The following is a 26,086-nucleotide window of genomic DNA, read 5'->3' as shown; positions in this document are numbered from 1 at the left end:
GCACCAAGTCCGAGTGCTTGGGGCACTGCTGTGTGTTTTAGGAGCACATTAGGAGTGTGTTACTTTGGCAAGGGTGGGGATGAAGGCTCATTAAATGCTTCTGTGATGCCCAGTACTGCAGTAGCAATCTTCAACTTTCAGTCTCCCTAAAATGGCAAAGCAAAACTCAGTTGTCACCAGCAAAGCCACACAAATTCATGCCTTAAAGCCACTGGATAATGCAAATTCTCAGCCGTCTGCATCAACGAGGCTCAAAGCAAAGTATCCGCAAGAGACAGAACTGTCTTGGTGAAGCAAGCCTGACTATGAAGTTTGTGGTCAAATAAGACTACAAACTGGTCATCACTGGGATGTACGGGGAATATTTCCCCAACAAATCAGCTCTATGGTCTCTCATACTGCTCTGAGCCTCTGCACTGTAGTATGGGTATTGACACTTCTCCCAGATGCTGAAAATTTTGAAACTATTGTTCCCTAGAATTTTCTCTTTGCTATACAGATGCAAGTCCCTGTGCATCCACAGTTACTGTGATGGGGGTAACTAAGACCTTAACTCCTGTCACCTGTTCATATCTTCATCATGGCAAAATGCAAGAAATTTCCTTCAACTGCACACTGCACTGTTGCACACAACATGCATGTAGTTAGTTTAAAATAAAATTCAGGCTTCTAATTGCTGGTTAAGACAAAACCTCCTGTGGATAACCAGCACATCCTTTTTCTCCGTGCTCTGCAGGCTCATTTGAGGGCCTGCAGTCTGGATTGTGCCCATCAGTGAGGAGCACTTACCAGGCAGGCCAAAGTCCACAGTGCCACATTTTGGTAGCAGAAAGATGTTGCTGAAAATAATTGGGCCTGGCAGCACTCAATTGGTTTCCAAAACCAGTCCATTAGTTCCAAGGCTCACTGAGTGTTTGGTTGCTCTGTAAACCAGCCACATGCCTAGATATTGTGCCCAATTAATCTGGAATGAGTTTGATTTAACAATGTATATTTGCAACAAGCTGCTTCTGTTAGAGGAAAGAAAAGGAAAGAAGAAAAAAATATATTTTAAAATCTACTGTTTCATCCCAGCTACACCTCTTTCCTTTTCTCTCATCAGCCGTGTGGCTGCCAGTGCCCACAGGTATTCCTCAGGGATGTGGCAGGAGACAACAGTACAACTGGCTCCTTGACAAGAGAGAGGTGGCCTGCCAACTGCTACCCATTGACTGGAGTGTGCGCTTGGCTCTGGGAGGCAAATGCTGCTGCAATATGCTCTCCCCAGAGAAATCCATCCTCAGAAATCATGACTAGTGCTGAAATGTTCCCAGATCTCACTGTACTTTTAAAGCACAGAAGCTGAGCATCAGGGGAAGCAGTTAAAGAATCTGCATTTAAGCTGTTGGAAATAGCAATACTTCCTCCCAACACCATTTCTGGAGTTTTTTGAGTTGTTTTTCTCTCATCACCCCCACCACCAGTAAAAGCGCAGACAAGGCAAAACCTGGCTCCAGATTACTGTTGTCTTCTGCCTGGATTTAAGACACAATCTCCTTGGAGGAATGAAGATTCTCCCTTCAAACAAGTCTGCAGACATGCAGCAGTGCAACAGTTTACTGTTGTGTGGCTGGTCCCTTCCTTCCCTTTAGTTTCATAGTCACCTGTAAGCCAGTTCCGTTAACATTACACATTCACACAGCCCCATGATGTGCAAAAAACATCTTCTCTACTTGGAAAAGAGAATATATACTGTTAGAGCTGTCTGATGTAGCCTAGTGGCTGCACTCCTTACTCTGATGTAACTCCAGCCTAACACTGTTGAAAGCAGAGAAATCAAGCTAGTTACATGTACTGACTTCTGTCACCTCTCTAAGAGCAGTGTATGGTTACAATGATTCCCAGTAGCTTCCAACACTGGAATAGCCAGAATTTGACGGCATAAATGGGGTTGGAGACCACCTAAGCACCAACTCCGGGAAGCGTTTTTGCATCTCAGATATACTACACCTCAGCAGCCAGGATGCTCAGGTTTCTCTGAAGGCCTCTATTGGACCACGACCTCAAGAATGAAGTGGAAGAAACTGATTCAGTTGCTCACTCAAAAGGACCCTAAATTCAGTGTCTCTTGTTCCCCAGCCTATGTCACCTCACATTGTTAGATACAAGTCAGAAAGGCAAAAATATCACATTACTGGTGTCTAAACAAATGAAATGACATGTTATGTCTCACGGGATATCATCGATTTTAAATTAGCATGCAAAATATTTCTTCCCAGTAGCTAACTAGTTTGGGAGGAAGGAAGCTTGGTTTAAATATAACTGCCCATGTTCAGTCAGGCTAGCCTCAGCTTCTGAGCAGTGTCATCAACCCCTTCTATTCAATGCTAGAAGACTTTGTTAGATTGTCTACTTCCAAATCCTACACCCGCTGAACAGCCTCCCCCCCCCCCCCCCCCACACACACTTTCCTTCCAGCAGATGAAGTCTGGAGCAGGAAGTTTGCTTCCATCTTTTGGCTTACAACATAGCCAAAACAGACAGTACGGAGCACACACCACCTCCGGGCACCAAAAGTCCCCATCTCTGTGCAATGTGGGACTGGAGCAGGAAGGGGCTGGCTTCTACATGATTTCCAGACCAATTTTTCCTTGTGAGGAAGGGGGACAACAGTGCTGGCACAGAGTTATCCTCTTGGAGCATTTTACCCTTTCACAAAGCCCTCCCCAAGCTGTGCACAATCCAGCCCTCCAGGACAGCTCACATTTCTGACCAGATTGTGCACAAGGTTCCAGCAGCCGCCTGGAAAGTCACTCCAGCAATTAAGTGTTGGTAGATTATTTTTTTTTTAATACGAAGGATATGGCCCACTGTGCGGGGTATTGCAGCCACCCTCCCTGTCAGGCCGTTTCACAGTAGTATTGTGGCGCCATGGAGAGGAGCTAATTGGATTTGTTGTCACCTCCCGAAGCTGCCAGGAGCTCACGTCTGCTCTGGTTACAGATGAAGACATCACGGTGACAGGCTTAGAGATGGCTCAGCTGGCATCCTAGGGCCACTAATAGAGCCATGTTGATTTAATGTCCGAGTGGAGAGGTGCAGACAAGCTGTTCAAGTTTTCTATTCCAAACAAAGCAGAGATCTGTTATCAGTTGTCTGCGGATCAGTAAATAAACTTCCATGTGGCTCTCACAGCACCTAACCATCACTACAGAAGAATGACAAAGTATTTTAACATTGAGATGGTACTTTTAAATGAGAGCACTGTCTCTATGGTTTATATTGCCCTCAGGGAAATCAGTTAATTCTTTCATACATAAATTTTACTTAACTATGTAATTATGGATGAATCCTATTAGTCTTTAAATTGCTCACTAGTTAAAAGGTGTGTGTGTGTTTCCTACATCTCTTTTTTGTGGAATGTACAGATCATCTGCACTTATGAAGATTAAAAGCCTATTTGGGGATTTTTGTTTGTTTGTTTGTTTCTGCTTTTCTTTTAAGTTAAAGCATAGAATTTATTCTAAGACTAGAGCATGATTTTGTGCCTCTTTTGTATCATACTATCTACTGGAAGCACAAAACTGGGTTTAGGTGGTGTTTTCTTTATTCTTAGCACTCTCGACATCTGTCACCACTCACCCTGGCCCCTGGCTGTGTTCACGTGATATCACCCCACCTCTCCCTTGTGTTCCATGTTAAGTGATCACTTGTGCCAGTGTGATGAGTGTGTGAAAGACAGCTCAGACAGGACAGTGTTCTTTGATACCCATTTTCACAGCTCTGAGTCAAGGCTGCAGTACAGCTCTGAGTCACTTTTTCAAGGTTTCAGCACCCAGAGCCACATCAGACTTTCTATCATTGGTTATCATCGGTACTCCAGTCCCACTTACATCCTTCAGGTTTAGGTTTTTGAGAGCACCAGGAGTCCTGCTGTGCCCACAGTGACATTTGTAGCCAGAGTTTCAGAGCTCAGCACCTCCCACCTTGGTGCAAAATTGATTATTCAAGGCAAGTGAAGCACTCTGGATAATCTGATCATACCTACATCTACAGGCATTTATGAAACAGGCATATGGTTGCTGGCATCACTAGTACTTCCACTAGTCCTGTTCTTTAGGAAATCCCCAAATGCCTGGGCAGCCCTGTGGTTAAAGGGCGAAGGCAAGAATGATGGCACTTGTGGAGGAAAGATGCTTCAGACACCAAAATGACTTTCCTGACATCCATCAATTATTGCCAGAGGTACACAAGATCACACAGGACCTGGACAGGCTGAGTGCAGTATTTAGGAGTCTGGACACTAGCAACAATACCCTTTCTGCTCTGTCATCATTTGGTGTAACCAGAAGGAAAGTTGAAGACCTCATCACAAAGTTGACTGGCAGAAAACGTATGAATAGAAACAATGGAGGGGTCTCTGCTTGTCTCTGGCTTTAATACTTGACTACAGCATTTCTTACTCACAGACTGCAAAAGATTTTGTACATGCACAAAATTGTTATTTTGCACAAAATTGTTGTTATGCACATTTATTCCAGGCTGAGTAGAAATGTGCTGTGATTTACTCTAAGTCCTTCATCAGCTCAGCAGCAAAGTCAAGAAACTGGGTATCAGAGTGCCAAGCTTGTGCCCAATCCACTGAAATCCACTTTTTCCTCCTCCTCAGTAGTTAATTCCTTATTGCACTTATTTGAAGAGTGTGCCAGGCCTCTGTGCTCCACACAGCGCTGCAAAAAAAACCTCAACTGAATAAAGCCAAAAACATCTGACACACTAAATGCGTCCTCTCTGCTCTTCTCTGAGGGCTCTGCTGGGCCTCTCTGCTGTGTCCAGGAGGGCTGCCCTCACCAGGAAGCAGAACTCCCAGTGTTTCATCACTCATGGCTTTCAACAGCAGCCGTGCACTACCACATGTGGCCATTCAGAGGAAAACTAAGGCATTTGTCAGCTCGTGGGGCTCAGTGTCAACCTTGACCACTTCCACTGCACAGTGGCACAGCTCCATGCCACCTAGTGGGATCTCCCAGTTCCTGTCCTCCCCAGCTCTTAGGCAGCCCTAAGAGCTGGGGCCCCACTCCTGTAAGGTGAAGCAAGGACCTCAGACAGACTGAGACCGGTCTGATAGACAGGTGGAGATCATGGAGGAGGAGGCCCACTGGATAGGCCTCTTCGTAAAACTTACAGCTGACCCTAAAAACATGATTGTCCGTGGTCTGTTTTACTCTGAGCTGTGGGTGGAGTCTCTGTGCTCCACACAACACTGTGAAAACAAACAAAAACCTTTGGCAAACTGCTTGTGAGTCCAATACAGAAGCCATTTTGAGAATGGCCTGAGGACACAAGTAGCCATGGATTTTGGTGGCTTCCAACAGTCACCTGTTGTGCTTTTCTCAAGAATACAGATCTGACTTTTCTGTGGTACCAAGCAGAGGGCACTAAACAGTTGGATGACGTACAAAGCTTAGGCCAAATCTTTTTCTGGCTGAAACTGGCTCTTATCTAACATAGGGTAGATAAGACGTCTAATGTTCAGGACTCTTCTCACAGAGGCCACCCTGCAACCAAGCCCTTGCCGTAAAAAACAAATATACCTTCCTACTCAGCAGTGAAACTGTTGTCTGAATGCCTGTGGAAAGTTACCCTCTCTACAAACTGAGCTCCCAAATCACCTTTAAAGATTGCATTGTAGACATCTTTTGCTTGCTAGGCCATAGATTTTCATCCTTAACACATCATTTTTCTGGCACAGCAGAAACTGTAATTAAATGCATGGTCCAAAGAAGGGACACCACTTCCCAACCCATTTTTTCTAAAGGGAAACCTCCTACCTGGTTATCATTGTCTATAATCTCCACTGAAGGTTACAATCTAAACAACTTGCACAGCTTTCCCTTTCTTCTCTCTAGGCTCCAGTTCTAGCTCCTTTTGATAATCTTCCCCAAAGCTGATAGAGAAAATGATTCCAGCTCCATCTACATTCCCTCATATTAAATGAGATAATTTGTGTTGTACAGTCACTGAGTGGATTAAACAAAGCCACCCAGCTGGAGATATAGTGCAGTACTCCATATTTTTCAAGCTGACCATTTATTCTGAAGAATTCAAAAGGATTTGGACTGAGATCTGGATGAACAGAATTAGGATAATTCTGGCTCCCAAGGACTGGCTGACATGTTTCCTTTTCTCTTCAGGAATATATATATATATATATGTATATATATACGTATATATACATATATATATATATATAATAAATAGAGTGACAGAAGGAAAACATAAGAAAATGATGAATCTAGAATACAGTATGGAGACGGAATGGCAACATATAAGATTGGTTAAGTGGCTATTTTATCTTCTAACTGGTGGTCTCTATTATCAGTTTTAGACTGAACTGAGAAAACATTTAGCAGTATAAACCCTGACTAATGGTGAAATACACTCCACAGTACTCAGTAAGTAGCAGATCTCAAAATTACCACTTTTTAAAGGTCAGGAGCCCGTGTAAATATAACACATGCAATCTCCAGAGCAGTAGGTCTCTTGCTACACCTGCATGATAGCTGCAATCACCTTTGCCAGGGCTCCAGCATGCATCCCAGGTCCATATGTCTGCTGTAGCTTTTTCCTGGTGGTCAGCCTACATTTCACCTCACTAGTACACCTTGCCATGTCCAGCCAGCCCCTGTCTTGGCCAAGGAACCTTCACAGTCCCTCACTACAGAGCACACTTTGCTCTATCCTCTTGCTTGCGTCTACAGAGACCCGCAAATTTAAAAGGGAGGAATTAATCCCTAGACAGTAGCTGTTTGTATGAGTGTGTAGGCACCGACTGTCCTGGCTGTGTCAGGAATTTGATTTAGAGCCAGGCAACCAGAAGCCAAGTCATCAGGAAGAAGGAAGGACATGAGGAACAGTATTTGAATGAACAAAATAATCCAGTGCCATTCTTGTGCTACAGGGCAGCACTTCTCATAGTGCTAAGGAAGCTGAACCCAACTCATCTTCAGATTCCCACCTTTTATTGCATTAATAAAATAGCAAATTAGGAGGAAAAAAAAAAAAAAAACAAAACAAAAAAAAACATTGCCTTCTTTCTCAGCTAGGCTGGATATTTCATGGTTTTTAGAGGAGTTTGTTTTAAGGTGGTTGGATTTTATATCCACCAGTGCCTGGCTCCAGAGCTCTGCTGCATAACGCTACATGTCCAGCTCTCCCCCTCACTTGGGGCATTACTACTCAGGGCTCCCCCACCTGGATTTCTCTGTCCTACCACCGCAAAGGGCAGGCATTTTTTTGCCAAGGCTGGGGTAAATCCACAAAGGAACCACTTCTTTTCCACACAGGTAGTTCAAAGAAGTGGGTTAAGATCTAATCCCAGCAACAGCGAATATATTTTATGTATCTACTCCTGAAGGTTTACTCTAGAGCCAGAAGCAAAAATGAAGTTGCTTCTCATAAATAAAAATGAGTTCACTTTCTCCTCCCCCAGATGCTTTTTTCTCAGATTTAGTAATTAATCCAGTGTTCCCTTGGATAAGCTCCCAGTCGGTCCAGTAGCCACTGGCTCATCCCTATCAGCCGCCTCTCCAGACAAGTCACAGCTATATGCAAACAGACGTAAATGTAATAACCAAAAGTTTGCTACAGTGATCAGTGATCACTGTGTGCAAGAAGCAAGCCAGTGCAGCTGATTAAAATTCATCGCTCAGAATAAGTGATCGTCTCCTGAAGTCTTGAATTACAGCTTGTAATACAAGAAACATGGAAAGGAATCCAATCAGAGTGTAAAAGCAGTGGCAGAACACTGCGCTACTTGCCCCATTACATTGTCTAACTGTTGGTGGGTGGTTTTTTTTCCTGTTTTTATGTGTTGTGTTTTTTCCCAAAACCATGTTTAGTAAACTGAGTTTTAATTTTAAATACATCTATTTCACCCATCAACAAAATGAAGTCACTAATGCCATTGAAGACCTGCAACACTCAGACAAGGAAAATTAGCATGACATAGCAACATAGCATAGAAGACAAGGAATACTATGTGCCACTAGGAGAAAGTTTTAGGTATGCAGAACATAATTACCTAGCCCAGTGGTTAGTAGGAGAACACAGCAAATGTCAAAATGGACAAAATGAAACTCTTCAGAACCAGCAACTTGAAGGTGTAAAAGAATCCCCTGCCCCATTCTTGCAGTTATTTCACTTGACAGACCACTTCTGACAGTCTGTTGACGACATTTCATAGTCAGGACCTCTGTGCCAGCCTTTGTGCTCTCACCTCCCAGCCAGAAGGTCCTAGATACACCTCTCATCGAACATGGGCTCACACCCAACTCTGACACAGCAGTACTGGAGAAGCGTTGTACTCACCTTCATAGGGACAGCCTGAGGGCACACTAAACCTCCCAACACAAGAAATATTGGCCATTCCTCCCCAGAAAAGGACAGCTAATTCCAAGGCCTGCTGCTCTGAAGGCACCTTGCCAACATTGGGTAGGAGGACACAACAAGGAGACATGCAGGTACAAGCAGCTCCAGATGAGCTAAATTATTTCCTTCTTCACTGCTTAGCAGACAAGGAGGAAGCTAAAAAAGTGCAGGGATAAGCCTGGTTTTCCCTCCCTGCTGAGCAGGGGTACCAGTGCTTGGAACCCAGCTGGTTCCCTTCACCTAGCTGCTGCTGAGCCCAAGCAGCACCTGGGGCCTTGTCTCTCTCTTGGAGAGTGTGTCTGACCAGGGCCCCATGCTTCCCACCCAGCCCAGGCACAGTAGGGAGTAGGTGGACAGGTACCCACACATCTTGGCTGCACCATGGACATGGATGCACCTGCACAGGCCTCAGCACACCTCCTACCCTCCCAGCTTTGACAAAGCTCACTGAGCTTCAAGGGTACCACAATTAAACTCCATTTCCCAGTCAAAAAAGTGAAATTCAGCTGCCTCAGATCCTCTCCCACTTCACCCAACTATCCCGCACCTCCAGAAGGGGTAACTAGCATCCCCTAACAGGACTAAACTTAGGTTGGTTAGGATGCCCTAAGGAACTTACAAATCAGTCCTGAAATACCCTGCTGCTCTGTGAGGCTTGTCCTCAACATGCAGGGTTTAGGTTAAAATCTTTTACCCAATACAGTGCTTAAGTCTCCACTTAAATGTGACTATGACAGTGTGATTTCAGTAATGCCAGTACCCTGAGCCTTCTGGTAGTTATTCTGCAGAGAGTGCTCTCCTATATATTTACAGACATGTGAGTATATATATATATAACAAGTCCATCTCACCCCAGTGTTAAAAAAAAAAAAAAAACACTTTCGAAACACATCTCTAATGACATAGCTACGTGAGCTACAAAAAGATCAGAATTCATAGGAAAAAAATATCATACACTAACTCTTGTGTCTGTAACTAGAGCCATTTAGCAGTAACAGCTCACCCAGCTGTCCCTGGTACCACACAGTTTTTTCAGACCTAACACCAGCCACGTCAGTAATGACTCCCAGTAACTTCATTTACATCAACTTTTCTTTTACTACCTCTCTCCACCCTCCTTAGCCTCCTCATGCTACCTTACATCATGCTATTTGGATGCACCCATTTCCTCTCCATAATGCTACAAAGCCCACAGCAATCTCTGGAAGCCTTTAAGTCATCCTGCAAACAAAAAACCCATTGCAAAAGGCTTGCTCGTGCCTTTACTCTTCAGAGGACTTCCCTTAGCTCGAGGAAGTGAGCTTGCTTTCAGTAGTACATATATTCCTGGCAAAGCCCTGTTTTCTGTGCTTTGCTGAACTCCTGAACACAGATGTCCCATTTGTGTTTCATTAGTACATCAGCCTCTCTGAGGCTTTCGACCTCTGCACTAGGCAATAATTACCTGGCGCAGACCCATTCCCTCGCCAGCTGGCCTGGGAGCTGCTCTGCTCAGACCAGGGCTCTCTCTGCTGTCAGCCCTTTCCAGTCAACTGGACAGCTCAATCAGCAGAAAATATCAAATATGGTTGTTGTTTGAGCTCAGCCAGCATTATTTCTGCTTGATCTGACAACGCCTCTCCAAAGAAAGATTATGCTTCCCAAGGTCTAGACAGGAGACAGAAGAGTTAAGATGTCTTGCAGGGTTTGTTGAATTTAAAGGCTCTTTTGCAAGCTGTTTGGGTTGATCGTGTCCTTCCCTTACCACAAGCAGTGTTGTAGACACCTCCCTCTCTCAGGCCCAATGACTATTTAATTATTTGCACAAAGTGGAACAGCTCCGATGAGAATGAGAGAGCGGCTGAGACTGACGGCGGTCCCGGGCTGAGGAGCCTGCCTGGGATGTAAACAGCCAGCCTGCCCCTGGTTGTTCCAAATTTGTGTCCCCTCCCACACAAGTGTACAGGGTGGTGGGAACGATTTTGCTTTTACACATTTCCAGAGAGATGCAGATTTGCCTTAGTGCAGAAATTAAAATCTTGGAGTGATTCCCGAGCAGTCTTTGCCGGCTGCACTAGGAACCCCACACGGAGGCAGAGGGAAACCCCTGAAGCAGAGCACCTCCAGCTTCCCTGCCACATTTGCACCACACTGGCCCTTGCTTCAGGTGTTGTTATCTGTACCAAGGTAACTTGTGGGAGGTGAGGTAAAGGATCATTTTTTTAAGCAACAGTCACCACATTTTTCAAACAGATTGGTGTAGATTAGCAAGAGACAGGAACAGATGAAAAGATGGGCCAGGTGACATTCCCCAGATATTCTTTCAGCATGAGAGAACAGGAGTCTGAGCAGCATCCAGAGACTGAGTCTTGGGTGAAAGGAAGAAAGGTAAACAGACAAATAAAAAAGCAGTGATGTTGGCTGATGATTGATCTGCAAAGAGGACAGCCAAGCACATCTCCGTGTGCTAAAGGAAGAAATGAGGCATGGTACATCCTGACTTCCACAACAGCAGCACTGCATGAAGTGTTTCTGGGGGAGCTGAGGAGTGCTGGGGAATCCCTGCTCTTTGTTTCACCCAGCAGGTCCACTGCAGTGTGTGGAAGCAAAGAGCGATTTCATGGACTTAAAGATAACTCTGATAACTGCTAAAGGGAGGCAGAAGATATAGCTCAGAATGATGATTCAATATGAGAGAGGTATTGAAGATGAGGTGTGGTTTTTTATTATTTTAATTCCTACCATCTTTCTACTGAGGATACTGTTTTGAGGAGGTAGTGCCACAGACTTTGAAGGAGATTTTACTTCAGGTAAAGGAGCAGAAACTATCACTTTGCTCAGAGTCCTCTGTGGACTCTAATTTTTAATACTAAAAAGAAGAAGGGGACATTGAAACAAAAGGCAAATCTTTTATTTACAGGAACACATGGTTATTGTGTGTCTATTCTGAAAAGCAGAAAGTAGAAAGAAGCCAGAGGAACAAGAAGTGAGTGATGGATAACGTGATCTAGTGGGCTTAATTGAAAAATGGTAGGGTGAGATTTATAATTGAAATACTGATATTGATGAGTTCAATCTATACAGGATACGAACAACAATAATATTTAGCAATGATGCAGCACTTTTCATCTTCAGAGCTCATTAACTAATTAATCTTCACAACACCCCTGAGAGGCAGGTAAGTATTATTATTATTAGCCCATAAGAAACATAATCCAGGATAGAAGCAGGGGAAAGTGGAATTCAGGGCCAGAAGTGACTCTGTAATAGGGAGGAGGGTGGAAAATAACTCCCTTGTTCAGGCACAGCAAGCGGCAATTCTATTACCAGAGGAAGACAGCCTGGCACAGGAAATACTCGTGTAGGAGACCCATCCTTTCTTCTACACCAGAGAAAAAGGCATAAAAATGTGAGACAGGAACCCAAGCAACAGAGTAAAATTTATAAAAGGGAAATAAAGTGAGTCAAAAGGCAGCAGAATGAGTTAATGCAAACCAGGAATGGTGAAAGACAAGATGCTGCACCTTTGCAACCCAGGGCCAAAGCAATGCTCTTTCAGTGAACTGAACTATTAGGCTGGCTTGGGATAGGAAAAACAATAATAAAGACTGTGTTTGTAGACGGTGAAGAATTAGCAAAAGCCTTGTTGATAAAGCTAGTGATAAAACACAGGAACTTGGCTGTGCTGAATGGGAGTCTGGCAGCAGGCTCAGATCACAGAAATCCCACATAGCAAAATGAGATAATTCTTGACATTTAATTCTCTTATTCTCTCCTCTTAAGTGTGAGAGAAAACAGAAATACTGAAGGGAGAAAATAGGAAGCAGACATAACAGTAATCATCCAAAGAAGGCAGGAGCTAATGTGGGCAAGACTGAAAGGAAGAACCATGGATTAAACTATCTGAGAGCTGTCTTGTTTTTTGTGTCTTGCACTGAGACATTTTTGCCTCTGATTTTGGAGGTTAAGAAAATTTTCATAAAATAGTTAGGTTGATCTGAAGACGTTGCCCATATTCTCTGCACTTCCCTGTCAGTAAACTGGAGATAGTTCCAGGTTCAATATGGAATTTAACTGATGCAAAATACTTTAAGTATAAATACAAAGTTACAGCATGCCTGCAAATTACTGGTGATATTATTATTTTTAAATGCAGAAATTCTCAAACATACAAATCATGATTTTTTTTAAGATCAGCATCACCATCAAGCATAACAAACCAGGAGGCTTTGAGATTGACAGATGACCATAAGGATAAGAGGAAATCTAGAGAGATGATAACTGCTTTCTACAAAGCTTGCTAGTGTTTAGTCTGTAAATCAAAATAAACTATGTTATTACTGAAGTTTTTCTACCAAAACAGGAAACGAGGCTGGCCATGGTGAGGCAGGCCACTTATCTGCAAAAACTGTTGGGATAGGAGAGTGCTGAGAGGCTACAAGTTCTTTTCCACATAGACATCAGAACTAGATTTTTCTGCATCCTTATTTTGCTACACATTTCTCATGTTAAACCTAACTAAATCCTTAAAGTTGCTTTTTTGAGAATATGACTTAAAAAAAAAAAATTGCTTTTTGTTTTGCTTTTTTTTTTTTTTTCCCTACATATTTAATTGACTTGCAAATACTGTTATTCCTCCTGCACACAGGGCTCTGGCCTTAAGCATGTGGGAGAAAGCCAGCCTTACCTGGGTCACATCCCAAAGCAAGAGGCCTGTTTTGGAGCAAAGGCACAGATCATCTTCCAGAAGCCTGCTGGCAAAGGGAAACCCAATGATATTTTCCTTTAGATCTTAGAAGTTAGCTCTTACACTCCTTTAGCTTTTCCTGATTTTTGCAAGGAGAAAGCAAGAGAGAATGTTTGTTTTTTAAATGTCAGGCAAGGAACTTTCCTCCCTGCACCCCTCCCTGTACATGGGGACCACAGCTGGGGCTTATAATTAGAGGCTCACATGAAAGCTGGAGCTTTTTGCATCTTAAAGACAAGCCACCACAAAGCACACAGGGTTTTCTCCAATCCATGTGTATTTGTGGCCACATCAAAGATGCTGCAAGCTTTAATATATGCCTTATGCAGTGATACCTCAACTTCTCACTGGCTCTGGTCATCCAAGGTGAGAAGCAGCCTTGTGTGCTGTTTTAAAGGTTCAAGAAGCACTCACCACCTGCTGCTTTCCCTGGGTTGGGTTATAGTTCTCACCTTGTTTCTCTGGAGAGAAAAAAAAACAATGAAAGAACTGTTGTTGTTTTTTTTTTATTTTATTTTTTTTTTCCCTTAATGGGGAAGAGCTGAGTTTGGGCAATGCATCAGTTGTGAGGCCCCTCACCAGCAGGGCTGATTACAGGACTGTGCACTGTGGCTTCTTTGGTTGGGAGTGATACTGTGGCATCTACACAGCATCTGGAATGGGTTACTGAGATGGAGAGTAGCCATACTGTAGATGCACATGCAGAACAGGTCATTTCCAAAAAGCACATCTTTAAATAGGAGAAAAAAGGCAAAATACACTATCCTATGTCCAGTAGGTATTGCCCTCAGTAGGGCATGGTTTGTTCATTCCTGCACTACAGACAGAAAAGAAATTATTTTGCTTTGGTACAGAATTTACATGCTTCTCACTCATTATGAGAAAGACTTGATTCAAAAAACTGTTTCCCCTCTGCAAAAGAAATCACTTTTTCTCCTGAACAAGGAGGAGCGGGGGGAGGCATTTTCCATGCTTTTTATTGAGTGAGTCGTGTGTAGGAAGATCTGAATAATCTGTGGGAAAAGAAAAAAAAAAGAAAAAACAGGACATGAATTTCAGAGCATGTGCTTTTGTGTTATTCAATATGACTGATAGGAAAGGATAAGGTTGAAGTTCAAGGCAAGTATGGAAGTGTAATTTCTCTCTGCACAGTCACAAATAAAATGAGTCTCAGCTCTACAGGATTAAATTAATTAAAGATGGATCTTGTGCTTGATGCTAGTTTGATAGAACTAGAGTTTGTAGTGGTTGTATCATGAACATAAGTGGATATCTCTAGTGGCTAGCTAGTATTTTCTTTATACTCATGAGTGTTTACTATGGCACACAAATGCTAACCGGTTTTATCACACAGTCATTATCATATCTTCTTCCCTTTCTCTCTACTACTCAGGTGTTGCTGCTGCAAAATGATTTCATATCAATTAGGAATTCCATTTCCTTCAAGGGGCTACTGAAGGAACAGCCACCTGTAATGCATGCTGTTAAACTTCAGCTGCTCCGTATCTTCACAACAAGATCATTTTTTTTTAAACTCCATGTCCAGAATTGCAAGTACTATCTGGGTATCTTTTCCTATTAAAATAAATAAATAAATAAATAAGAATCTAGATATATACACTGTTCCTGGAAATGCCTGTGGAAAATTTAGCCCTTCTGACACACAATATAAGTTTCAAGCAAAAATCTTCTAAAGGTGACTTTAAAGATAAAAAGAAAAGTTGAAAATACAACAGATTTTTCATCCAGTGTAAAAATCAAACAATAGCAAGCAAGTATTACAAAGTTTCTGTGTTGCTGTTGAAAGCAAAAGCATTTCATTAAGCACGCTCTAAAGTTGACAGCTTCTTATCTAAAGGATAGGGATAAGAAACTCAACCAAAACAAACAACTTTTATCCTTTTTTGGGGGGAGTGGAAGCTCCGATTTCTGCATAATGTTGTGGAAGAAAATATTTTTCTTGCTCATGTAGATAAAATAAGCCATCTGAGAACAAGAGTTCCAATCATACCTTCACACCACTTCCTAAGTAACATTAAGGGGATCTGGCATTTGGAAGGTTAATTTTCTTATCAAAACTATACAAAATCCTAATTTTGCAGAGTAGCAATTTGGAAAAAAAAAATCAGCAATGGGAAAATGTTGGTTATGCAGCACTAGACATTCAGTACTCAGGGGATCAATTATAAAAACACTCATTCAGCTATTTCTATTCAAATGAACACCTGAAGAGGAGGTCTCAATGGTTTTAAAAGTGTGTGGATATTACTGGATAAATGTTAGTCCAATAAAAGAGATCATCATCTGCTATTTGTGTGCATTTAAGTTGACACTAAAAAGATCTTTGTGGAATATTGCTGCTTCTTTTTCTTTTTGTGTGTGAGCATCTTTTATCTCATATTCCCTTAACACTTTGTGAACTGAAGAAAATAGACCAAATGAGCTGTTCTTTAAGATTAAAGGGGCAGCATTTAGTTGAACACACCTGAATGTGGAAGGAGTCTATTTTCCTCACACTTATGAATATGTAATGATGTGCTTGGAGGCACAGTCACGAACCCCTAATAAGAATTCACGAGTCTGTGTTTGAAAACAGACATTTGCATTTGCCCTCCGGTCACAGTACATGGGTCATTCTTATTCAAAAATTTATTTGCTTTATTTTTCTCTTCCCCCTCCCTTTCCTTCCTACCTCAAAATATTTTCTCATTTCTAGGTTTTGTTTTGAGAAAAATTAAAAAAGGATGGATAAATCCCTCCAGAACATTCAGGAATCAATCAGAGTGAGCTTATCCTGAGACATATACATTAATTTGTGCAAGGGAAAAACTCCATTGTCTGATTTGAGGAAATACTATTTTTCAGTCTCATGGATTGTTTTCACCAGAAGCAGTTGACAGGACTTGAGAAGAAACAAAAGAAAACAAATCTACATAGGTGCATAGCATAACATTTTTAAAAAGTGAACATTGGGACTGGAGAAATAGAAATAAAGGAATCTAGATCAGGGATATACATGTACTTCATAAAATTGCATAAATTCTTACGAAACGCTACTACCAAGAGAAAAGCCACAAAGCATCAAAAATGTTAATATAGTGAGCTAATCAGAGTCATATACGAGACTAGCAGCTTTGAAGGCAGAGTATCCAGGTGGGGTAGAACGGGCTGTGAAGATTGGTACTTAATGAGAATGTTGCCTTTCCCTTAAAACTTCTCCTCTGAAAGAGCTGTTGAGGAGCTACTCCAAAATACACTCCGATTCATTTTCTTTCTTTACCTGCTAAACAGTGTGTTGTAGTTTCAAATAAGGCACAGGGGAAAATTTGTGTAAGATTTTTTAAATCCCATTTTTCAGTTCCTTCTCATCCTCTCATCTTTGAAAGGAAGAAAAAGGAAAAAAGAAAAGGGGGGAGAGAGAGAGAGTAAACTGGCAGCAGTTTACTCATCTGAATAACTACCATGGAAAAATCAGGTCTGTTTGCCTAAGTAAAAGCCAGAGACTATTTAAAAACAACAACCAACCAACCAAAACCAAAAACAAAATAAACAACAACAACAAAAAAAGCCAAGCAAAGTCATTTACAGAGAATGGAATGGAATTACTGGGCTATTGCAAATCACTGTAAACAATTTCAGATACTCACTATCAAATCCCCATGTTAACGCTTATACTTTCTACAGCTGTATTAAGGATTGCATCACCACTTTGATGAGGGTCAGTGGAAGTTAAATACCCATCCCAAAGCAAGGGAGGATTTCAAAACATTCAGAGTAAAAGTTGCAAGCCTAATATGTGAAGGTGTTTGAGTTTATTGTAAAGGTGCTGAGCTAATTCTTGATGGGGCAAATGCATGCTGAGATACACACCTAAAATATATGTGCACCTCCAGTACAGATATAAGCACATGCATGCACACAGATGCACACACATATTTGAATTGATTATATTTTACTACACATTTCCTGGATTTTACATTACTATCAGAAGTGTGACTTTCATAGGAAATAAGAGTCTATTGTGACAGCAGTAGTCAGAAAGAAACCATTATTTTAGATCTAACAGTGACACCTGCAGTCGAGACCCACACACTAACATGCAAACATCTCATTTAGAAAAATACTTCCATATTTTTGAATCGTGTTGTTCCAGCCATACATATCTCCTGCTTAATTATCCTCGTGTACCTAAAATTTGCCTCTCCCATTGGCAGCACAATCAGCTTCCACACCAGCACGAATCAGCTTTTCTTCATATAAAGCAAACAGCCTGCCATAAAGTATATAAATAGCCCAGAAAAGCTTCCTTAAGCTGCTTGGTGGGAGTCTAGCTGCCCATGCATATACATACACACAGATCTCTCCTCCACAAACAGGCATTTCAGAAGAACCACCTGCGTGTCTGAAAGGCTCATCTCCACGTTTCAAAGATTTAATCACTTTTCCCTTAATTGCAATATAAAGTGTTACATTTGGTATGAATAAGGACTAGATAACCCGACAATCTTGATGACTCCCCTTCGTTCTCACTGCTCCCTCCTTGTTTTTGGTTACCAGCTGGTGAGTGTCAGTAACATGGTCACTGTTCCCTTTCTCTCCCAGACGGTCCAGGAATTATTTTGTTCCCCTCCCCCCCCTTTTTTTTTTCTTCACTAAAGAAAAAGTGTTGTGTTTTGATTATTGCTCTGAGAGCTACATTGAGAAGCCTGACTCTCCGGCTAAGATAATATCTGAAAATCTATATTTTAGTTTTTCCTTTTCTTTTTTTCTCACAACTTACTGTTTGTTCTGCTTACTCCCATATGCTAAAAGACAAGCTCCTCTCTTTCTCTTTCAAAAGCAGAAAATACAGATAAAAAGTAAATCTGTTACTTCACTATATTCTTTTTTCTTTTCTTTTCTTTTTTTTTTTTCTTTTAATCATCTATTATTTTGACCTACTTCCACCACAACCTATTCTAACTGAGGTCAGTACCCGTATTTCACCCAAGCCCGATATGAATTTGGATTTACTTTATGGCTCTTGGAGCTACTTCTTCTGTCAGGTAAACATCTAGAACCTTGTGTATAAATTTGTTCTAATGAACAAAAAGATTTCTTTATAACTTTTGTCAATATTCTGCTGATTGCTAGTTGAGTAGCAGATGTGGTATGCTTAATGGTGCATATACAAGAAGCATTCCCTAATCCCTAAATGAACTTCTTATCTCTAAATATACACAGGATAAGCTATCTAAACTCAATTTAGCAACTATGCTATTAAATCTACCAGAACCAAACAGCAAAAGAATATTGTTAAAGCCAAGCACCTGTTAGCAGAAAAACAAAGAATCCTGCCAAAACAAAGCACTGCTCACCCTAGATCAAACTTAATCAGATAGAGCCCTACATTAGTTAATGTCTGTTATCGGTGCATCTTGAACCCCCCCCACCTTCCTCTCACAAGCCCATACATGGTTTTAAACTCCTGGTTGTGTCAGTGCCACAGGCTGTCAGTCAAGTCGCTGCAGAAAAGTGAGTTGTCACCAGATCAGCCTTTTTAACTGCATGCAAAGGCAGATGGATCCATCACGGGGTTTAAGAGACACGCACAAAAAAGAAGGTAGTGTCACCTGCCGGTTGGATTACAGAACGGGAAAGCCAGCATGTGGCACCGAGGTTCCTGCTGCACCACCAAATCCCTCTGCGACACTGGGGCACAGCACCCAGCCCCCCGGGGAGCTGCCTGTAGGAAGGGAGAGCACTCTCAGTCTGCATCACGGCCAGGCTCTGCTGAGGCCTGGCCTCAGCAATGGCCCCTCTTTCCCTGGCCTGTTTGGAGAAGGCAGGTGACAGGCTGGGAAAATACCCATTTTGTCTCTCAGCTGACCTTGGCACAGCTCTCCTGTAGGAGGTGGTGCCTGCCCACAGACCCCCATCCATGGACACGTGTCCATGGAGCTACGTGTGGGTCAAGACAGTCCTGAGCCTGCAGGTCCCACAGCAGGGCCTGGGCAGCGCAGCCCTGAGTTCCCTACATAAATGACCTCTTCCAGCTCCCCGGGTTTATCTATGAGCAAACTCCAGGCCTAACAGACGAAAGGAGAAATTTTCCTTCTCTATGTTCCTCATTTCACCTGTTTTTATTGGCATTGGAGCAGGGTATCGCAGGACCTGAGCAATGAGAAGCCAGTTTATTTGTGGAAAATGCCCCAAAACTTGGCATGAGGTAAAGACTTGTAATATCTCACAACAACACGCCTCCTGTAGTTACTGGGAAATGAGCATTTCCTTCACTGCATTGAATTTAATCACCAACAGGCAAAAAAAAAAAAAAAAAAAAAAAAAAAAGGACACCTAGGCCCCACACAAAGGCCTGCTGGTGTTATCAGACTGGTGGGTGCCAGCTGCTATGCTGAGTAACTCCACCATAGACCCAAGGGTTCTCACCTGCTGTCCCCATACCCCCATGTCCCCTCTTTGTCCTCTAAGCACGAAGATGACCACCCAGTACTAGGGGTGTTATACTGTTAATTGTCAAATCCACATGTTACAACCTGTTTGATCAAAGAACAGTACTAAAGAACTTTTAGCTTCGTGGAGATTGATCTAATGTGTACTAAAATCCCAAGAAAAATTATTGACGGCCTTCTCCAAAACAGCTGCATGTGGAAGACAATCCCAGCTCAAAGCAAGAAGAGGACTACAGACTGGGACCAGAGAAGAGAACGAAAAGTTGCTGCAGAGGTACATTTTTAAGATGCATTTTGTGGCATCTGCCTGTGTTTTCCTCAGCTTGTGTTCATGTTATTGTCTTATCACCTTGGGAAAAGTGTTACAAAATCACCACGTTTAAAAAAAAAAATAAAAAGGAAAAATATAATTTTAAAAGAAAAGGCTATGCATATGCAAAGTTGATTCAAATGCTTTCAGATTGCACCATAGAAAAGCTGTGGCCTAGTTTTTGAAATACATATTTCACTTTATTTTGCACACAGCTGGGTTTATATTGGCACTCACACTAATATGCAAAATGCAGTATCTTGTATTCATGAATGACTCTTTATAAAATGCCAGGAGGGCACCTGCTTTCTTTTCTTTAAGTCTATATCATGACAAAGAAGAAGCCTGTATTAATGGCCAACTTCCAGCTCTGACCACAGCCTGGAGGGATTTATGCCAGCTGTACACAGGTTTGGAAGTAAACAACATGCCCCGGTCAAAAGGAGTTTCTTACACTCCACGGAAAGAGACTGCTAATGAGATGCAACGCGGTGAAGGAGGGAGCGCACGTCAGTGCTGGCTGTGAATGGAGCTGTTACAAAGGAGGAGATATGCGCTCAGATGCACTGCACACATCCTGGTCCTGTCCACAGAATGAGACCTAACCCAGTATATTACACACATCGTAGAGCCCACATAGTGTTGCTGTGGACACAACCAGCAAAGCTCGTTCCAGGCCTGGTGGTTCTCAGAGTTAGGCTCACTGTGGCTGTCAGGGTGCTGGGCACACTAATTAAAGACACCCAGGCACTTCGCAAGTGGTGGGAATTCTTCCGAAAGTTGCAGCGTATCTCAGTGGTTTGGATGGGAGGCAGGCTACTGAAGTCATCCCTCATCTTAAGTTGATTTGTCTAACACTCAAATCTGACAGGATCTGCGTGCATTGAAATTCATAACGTGATGCAAAACTCATCTCTTTTTCAGGATTTTCCCAAACAAATTAGAATAACATACGTGAGATATCTTTATAAAGATTTTTCTTTCACGTAGGGTTGACTAAACATGCACTTCTAATTATAAAATTTCTAAATGAGATACAGACAATGAACATTAGATATATTTCACAGACATTTGTGCAGATACTTAGAACTTCAAATGGGAATTTTAAAAATTAGGTTGATAAACATTTTATTTGCATGGTAGGAAAAAAAAAATAGGAAATCAGCTAAGAACTTGATTAAAAAAAAAATTATTACAACCTTCTTGCATTCAACTTGTTCAACTTTTCTCCACTCTGTAAGATGGTTCCTGCGATGTGCTCTCTGGTTCTGATTTGGATTAATTCTTTTTCTCAGTTAAACAAGGGCACCAGAGTCTCATGGTGTGCTTCTGAGGTAAGCAAGGTAGTATAAGGTCAAATCAGACAGCGTTTGATCAGGATATTATTGAGCTGATGATTTTTTTTATCATTAGTGTGCTGTGTTCCATGTTCCATCTGAATGCTAGACTGGAAACAGCTGCATTTAATGGGGTATCAATCTACATATTTTGCCAAATGTAAAAAGAAAGTGAAAGCAATAGACACAATATAGATATGATAGGACAAGCATGCGTACAATATTATTTCTTACCTCCTAACCAAACCTTCAAGAAAATTAATATACATGAAGGTAGAACTCTATTTGTGATCAGTTTTTTGAAAAAGTAATCATATGTCTTCCATTTGCCAACTCCAAACTTAAGCTACATCCTTCCTACACCAGAAATAGGCAGAATACAATAGGCAGAAACAGCAAGAGAATCATCAACCTGGAAATAAAAATAGTTGTTAAACTGGGCTGTGTTCGCACATTTTCCCTCATCACCCTTCTCCTTGCAGCAGACTACAAAATGCTTGCCACAAAGTACTTTGTCACTTGCATTGTCAGAACGAGAGGTGCTTATTTCCAGACCACTACAGTGCATATAAAATATTACTTCTCCTGCAGAATTTAATTTGTAAATTCTTGGAGATCTCCCTCTAATTTTGAATTACTGGGCGACCTTGGGCAAGACAACTACTTTGGATCTTCGTTTACCCATCTGAAATGGGACTATTGTGTGTATTTAGCTCACAGGGGCATCAGGAGGCTTAATTAATGTTTGCAAAAAGCTTTGAGGTCATCAGATGAAAGGTTCTCATGCAAGTCCAAAATATTACAGAGTCGATGAGGAAAAAATGGATGGGTGCCAGGAGAGTCAATTGGACAAATGGCTTCTCCTATCAGCATTGTCCATATTTCAATTCCTAGTTTTATCAGTTGAAATATACCCGGCTGTTTAAATAAGGTCTCATGCATATTCCACTGCGTACAGAACCAGTCACCACAGCTGACAGATCTGAAAACAGTTAAGAAGGTTTAGAGAAACTATTGGGAAGATGTGTATTATTATGCTTGGAGTTCAACAAACAAAAAAGTCCTTCCTCCAGAGTGCTTCAATATACTATAGAAAAATTCCCAGTGGCAGTAAGCAGCATATACATAGGGTTTGAGTTAACATTTTTATATACTGTAATTTTTTGATCAATGGGCACTGGGAAGCATCTTCCTTTGACTGTTTTATGAGGAAGAGCTTGAATTTAATATCTGCAAGCACATAACCAGTGCCTAAATAAATAAGAAACTCTCCTCTCCCTAGGGATCTTAGTACTATAGCATCTAGGTCACTATTATTAACCTCTTCACTAAGGAATTAGGAATAACTCCAAATCCCCAGTAAACTCTATTCCTTCACTGATGGGATGCCCGTAAGAAGACACTGTTCTCATTATTTTCCTCCCAGCCTGGTGATGAGTAGCCTCAGCTTTCAGACAGGACCAGGCCAGCTGAAGATGGATTTGCTTGATACTACGTCATATCCCCTGCTTGTCTCCAACAAGTCTAACACACACTTTGGTCTTTCAGTACAACCTGTCTCTCAGAGATGAGAGTTTTAAGCGTGCATATGTAGGAGGGGAAAGTACTGAACCCATTGATCATGTCCAACAAAAAAAACAGCTAAAGTAAACGACATGAGGCCAAACCTTAAAAACTTCGAGGAGCCTTTGAGAGAGACATGCTTAGGTAACAGCTGTGGATAGCAATTAAAGCATTACTGACAAGCACTCAGCATAGCAGACATTAACATAACATTCTGCCACTTAGGTTTAGTTTTCGCTGCTTCAGTTCACTCCTTCAGGTAGAAGGAAGTAGGAAGAGTTATTTTAAAATAACAGGATTTCTTAGAAGAGTATTAGAATTAAACTAGAAAAAAATTGAAAGGTATTGAGAAGATCTTAGGGCAATTGGGATCACCATAGGGCATATCCTGTTCCCTGGTATAGGAGCACAGACATTTGCTTTTATATGAAATAAGTCAGTCTAAAAGTAATTGTCAAAATCACAGTTAGAGGGTCCATGTTACTTCAGTCTTTATTCTGTCATGTTGGATAGGCTGACCCTCAAAAGGTAATACATTTGAGATCCCACAATTTGCTTAGACTATCTTCTATAAACCAAGTTAGCACAGGAGGAACAAGGCACTCTTCTGCTACCTTGTAAAACAAAAAAATATATATATATTTTTTAAATGTATCTAGAGTTCTCATACATATTACATGAAAAAAGGATTTTATGTCAAGAGAAAATTAGAAGTTTATTTTTTTTTTCCATTTACTATGTAAATTGAACTTCAAAAGTATTTTTTTTTTCCATTAAGCCCCTTTAACCTTACTGTTACGAAGAACCCAAATGCAAACCCTGAACAGCCTCACTTGTGCAACTGTGTCTTCCCCAAGCTTCCATATGAAAACAACTGGAGATTGGAGAACTGGAAAAAAAATTGGAAATAATAAAAAAGAAGCCAGTCTTCCAAAGACATATTCATCACATCCCCTGCCCCAACCCCCTTTTTTTTAAACGAGGTGTGATAGACCACAAATCTGCAACATTAGTTTGCAGCACCAGAAACTCAAAACTTCTTTTCAGATATTAAGTATAATATGCCACACCAAAAAAAGATGCACTGTACCAACATGTCAGTGAACATCAACGTTTGTGGACCATATATAAGCAAATAGAAATAGGAAGACAGGATTAAATAGCTGATATGGTAGAAAACAGGTTCACAGTTTTTAGGATCTTTTTCACAGGGGGAGAACTACCACATGCTTGTTTGCATGTTTATATAAAATTATATATTAAAATAAGACTAAATATTTCCAAAGAAAGATTATAGATAAACCTACTTCTAAATTATTAAGATAGACTTATTTCTAAATAAAGAAAGCATCAAATTGCCTAATGCTGTTGTTTTCCTCTACTGGAAGACTGTTCTAACAGCATGTATAGGTATCTTCCTCTTTCATATGATGCCCTTAGAACTAATTTACAGCTGGATATAAAGATGATATATCTGATACAAACCCAAGATTGGAAAACTAGCATATGAGTTTCAAGTGGTGTGTGATTCATGCTTACAGTAAAATTTAGTGGAATAATTTTAAAGTGTCTTCTATATGAGAATTCCAAGACATTCTCAAACTCTCCAATGTTAACAACCAGTATTTGTGAAACGTCTGATAATCACTAATCTCATTTCGTACACAAGAAGGTTGAAGCAAAGAGTCAATAGCCCAGTCAAGGTCATGTATGCACAAGCAAGTCAAGATTAGAATTCAGGCCTGACCTTGCTGCGAGCCAGCCATTCTAACAAACTGCTCAGTATCACAGTGACAAGTTATAGTGGGGTTTGTCTGCTTACATGTTATCTATTATTTTTTCTTATATATGCACATTAAAGCAACTTTGGAAATAATATGACTATGATTCCTTTAACTTTGAAGGGGAGCAAAACATTATTTTGTAAGAACAAGACACTTCCTACAGCACCCAAATAACTTGTTACAGCTGAAGAGAGCCTGATGCCTTGCAATGCTGGTGGAACGCACAAACATAGATAACACTCCCACAGTTGTTCAAAATGTTTTTATTTTCATTAAGGCTAGTGATGCTGGATTCAGTTGTACACAATTGTTCCTGCTGAAAGTAAAAATAAAAATGAATAATTTGAAGTCATCTAAAAATTTAGCATACCAGAACATCAAATAGTAATAAAATGTAAAGTTATCCCTATTACAAACAAAACTAGAAGCCTACTTTTATAATGGATGTTCCTAACATCTTTGAAAAACTAATGGGCCGTAAAGAAAAAGCAACTCTTTTTGGTGACATCCATGCATTTTTAAAAATACAGCCTACAGTAAACCAAATGTAAAAGTATTCTTCATGCTAAAAAAAAAAAAATAAAAAAAATAAGTCCTAATGGTACTAGATCAAACTTGCTGTTTTGACTTCATCTGCAAAGACAGAACATCTGGTGTGCTTCTGGCTAGACAGGTCCTATTCAGAGCAGCACTACCGAGACTACGAATCAGTTCTTATACCTTCAAAGCAAACCAATGCAAGAGTTAGCTTATATCCCCTACATTAAAAAAAAAAAAAAAAAAAAAAAAAAAAGAAGTGACACAGTTGAGATTCTCCAGTATTAAACCTGCAGTTTCATAAAACAAACCTAAAATTTGTGATTTTATTAAAAAGAACAAAAGTAAAAGATCTGGCAAGATGCAAAACGTAAAACTTAAGAAACTCCTTGTACTTGCATCAACTACTGGAAGCACATTAGACAATTCATCATTTGGTTATTCCCAGCAATTACTATAATACAGTTTTATATCCAGGTAGCGTCAAAGAATTACAGAAAATGATTTTTTAATTTTTTTCTAAGAATGTCAATATATATAAAGAGTTTGTAGATTAATTGGTAAACCACTACATATTTCAATCCAGTTAAAAAAATAATTAAAAAAAACACAGTTAACAAAATGTCCCGAGGGAATAGCTCTGCAAAATTTATCCACAGAAAATGATCTACCACCACTTAAAATGTCATCAGATGGAAATGATTAATCTTCCTTTTGTAAATACATTCAAAAGCAAAACAAAAAAGTGGGCTATTGAAACTGATTTTTAAGTCATTGCTCTTGTTCAGAGCTGTAAGAATCTGTCTCACTACATACAGACTAGATAGTGTGAGGGGAAAAAAAATACTCCTCGATGAGAAATTATATTCGGTGGTCAGAGTGGTCATTAGTGTATAGAAAATCCACACACCGTTCTAGATGAAGATAAACAGTAGGAATAATCACTAATAACTTTAATATCTTGCATG

The sequence above is a fragment of the Aythya ferina genome, assembly GCF_964211825.1.
Source record: "Aythya ferina genome assembly, chromosome: 5".
Lineage (NCBI taxonomy): Eukaryota > Metazoa > Chordata > Aves > Anseriformes > Anatidae > Aythya > Aythya ferina.
Note: the sequence above shows the minus strand (reverse complement) of the source record.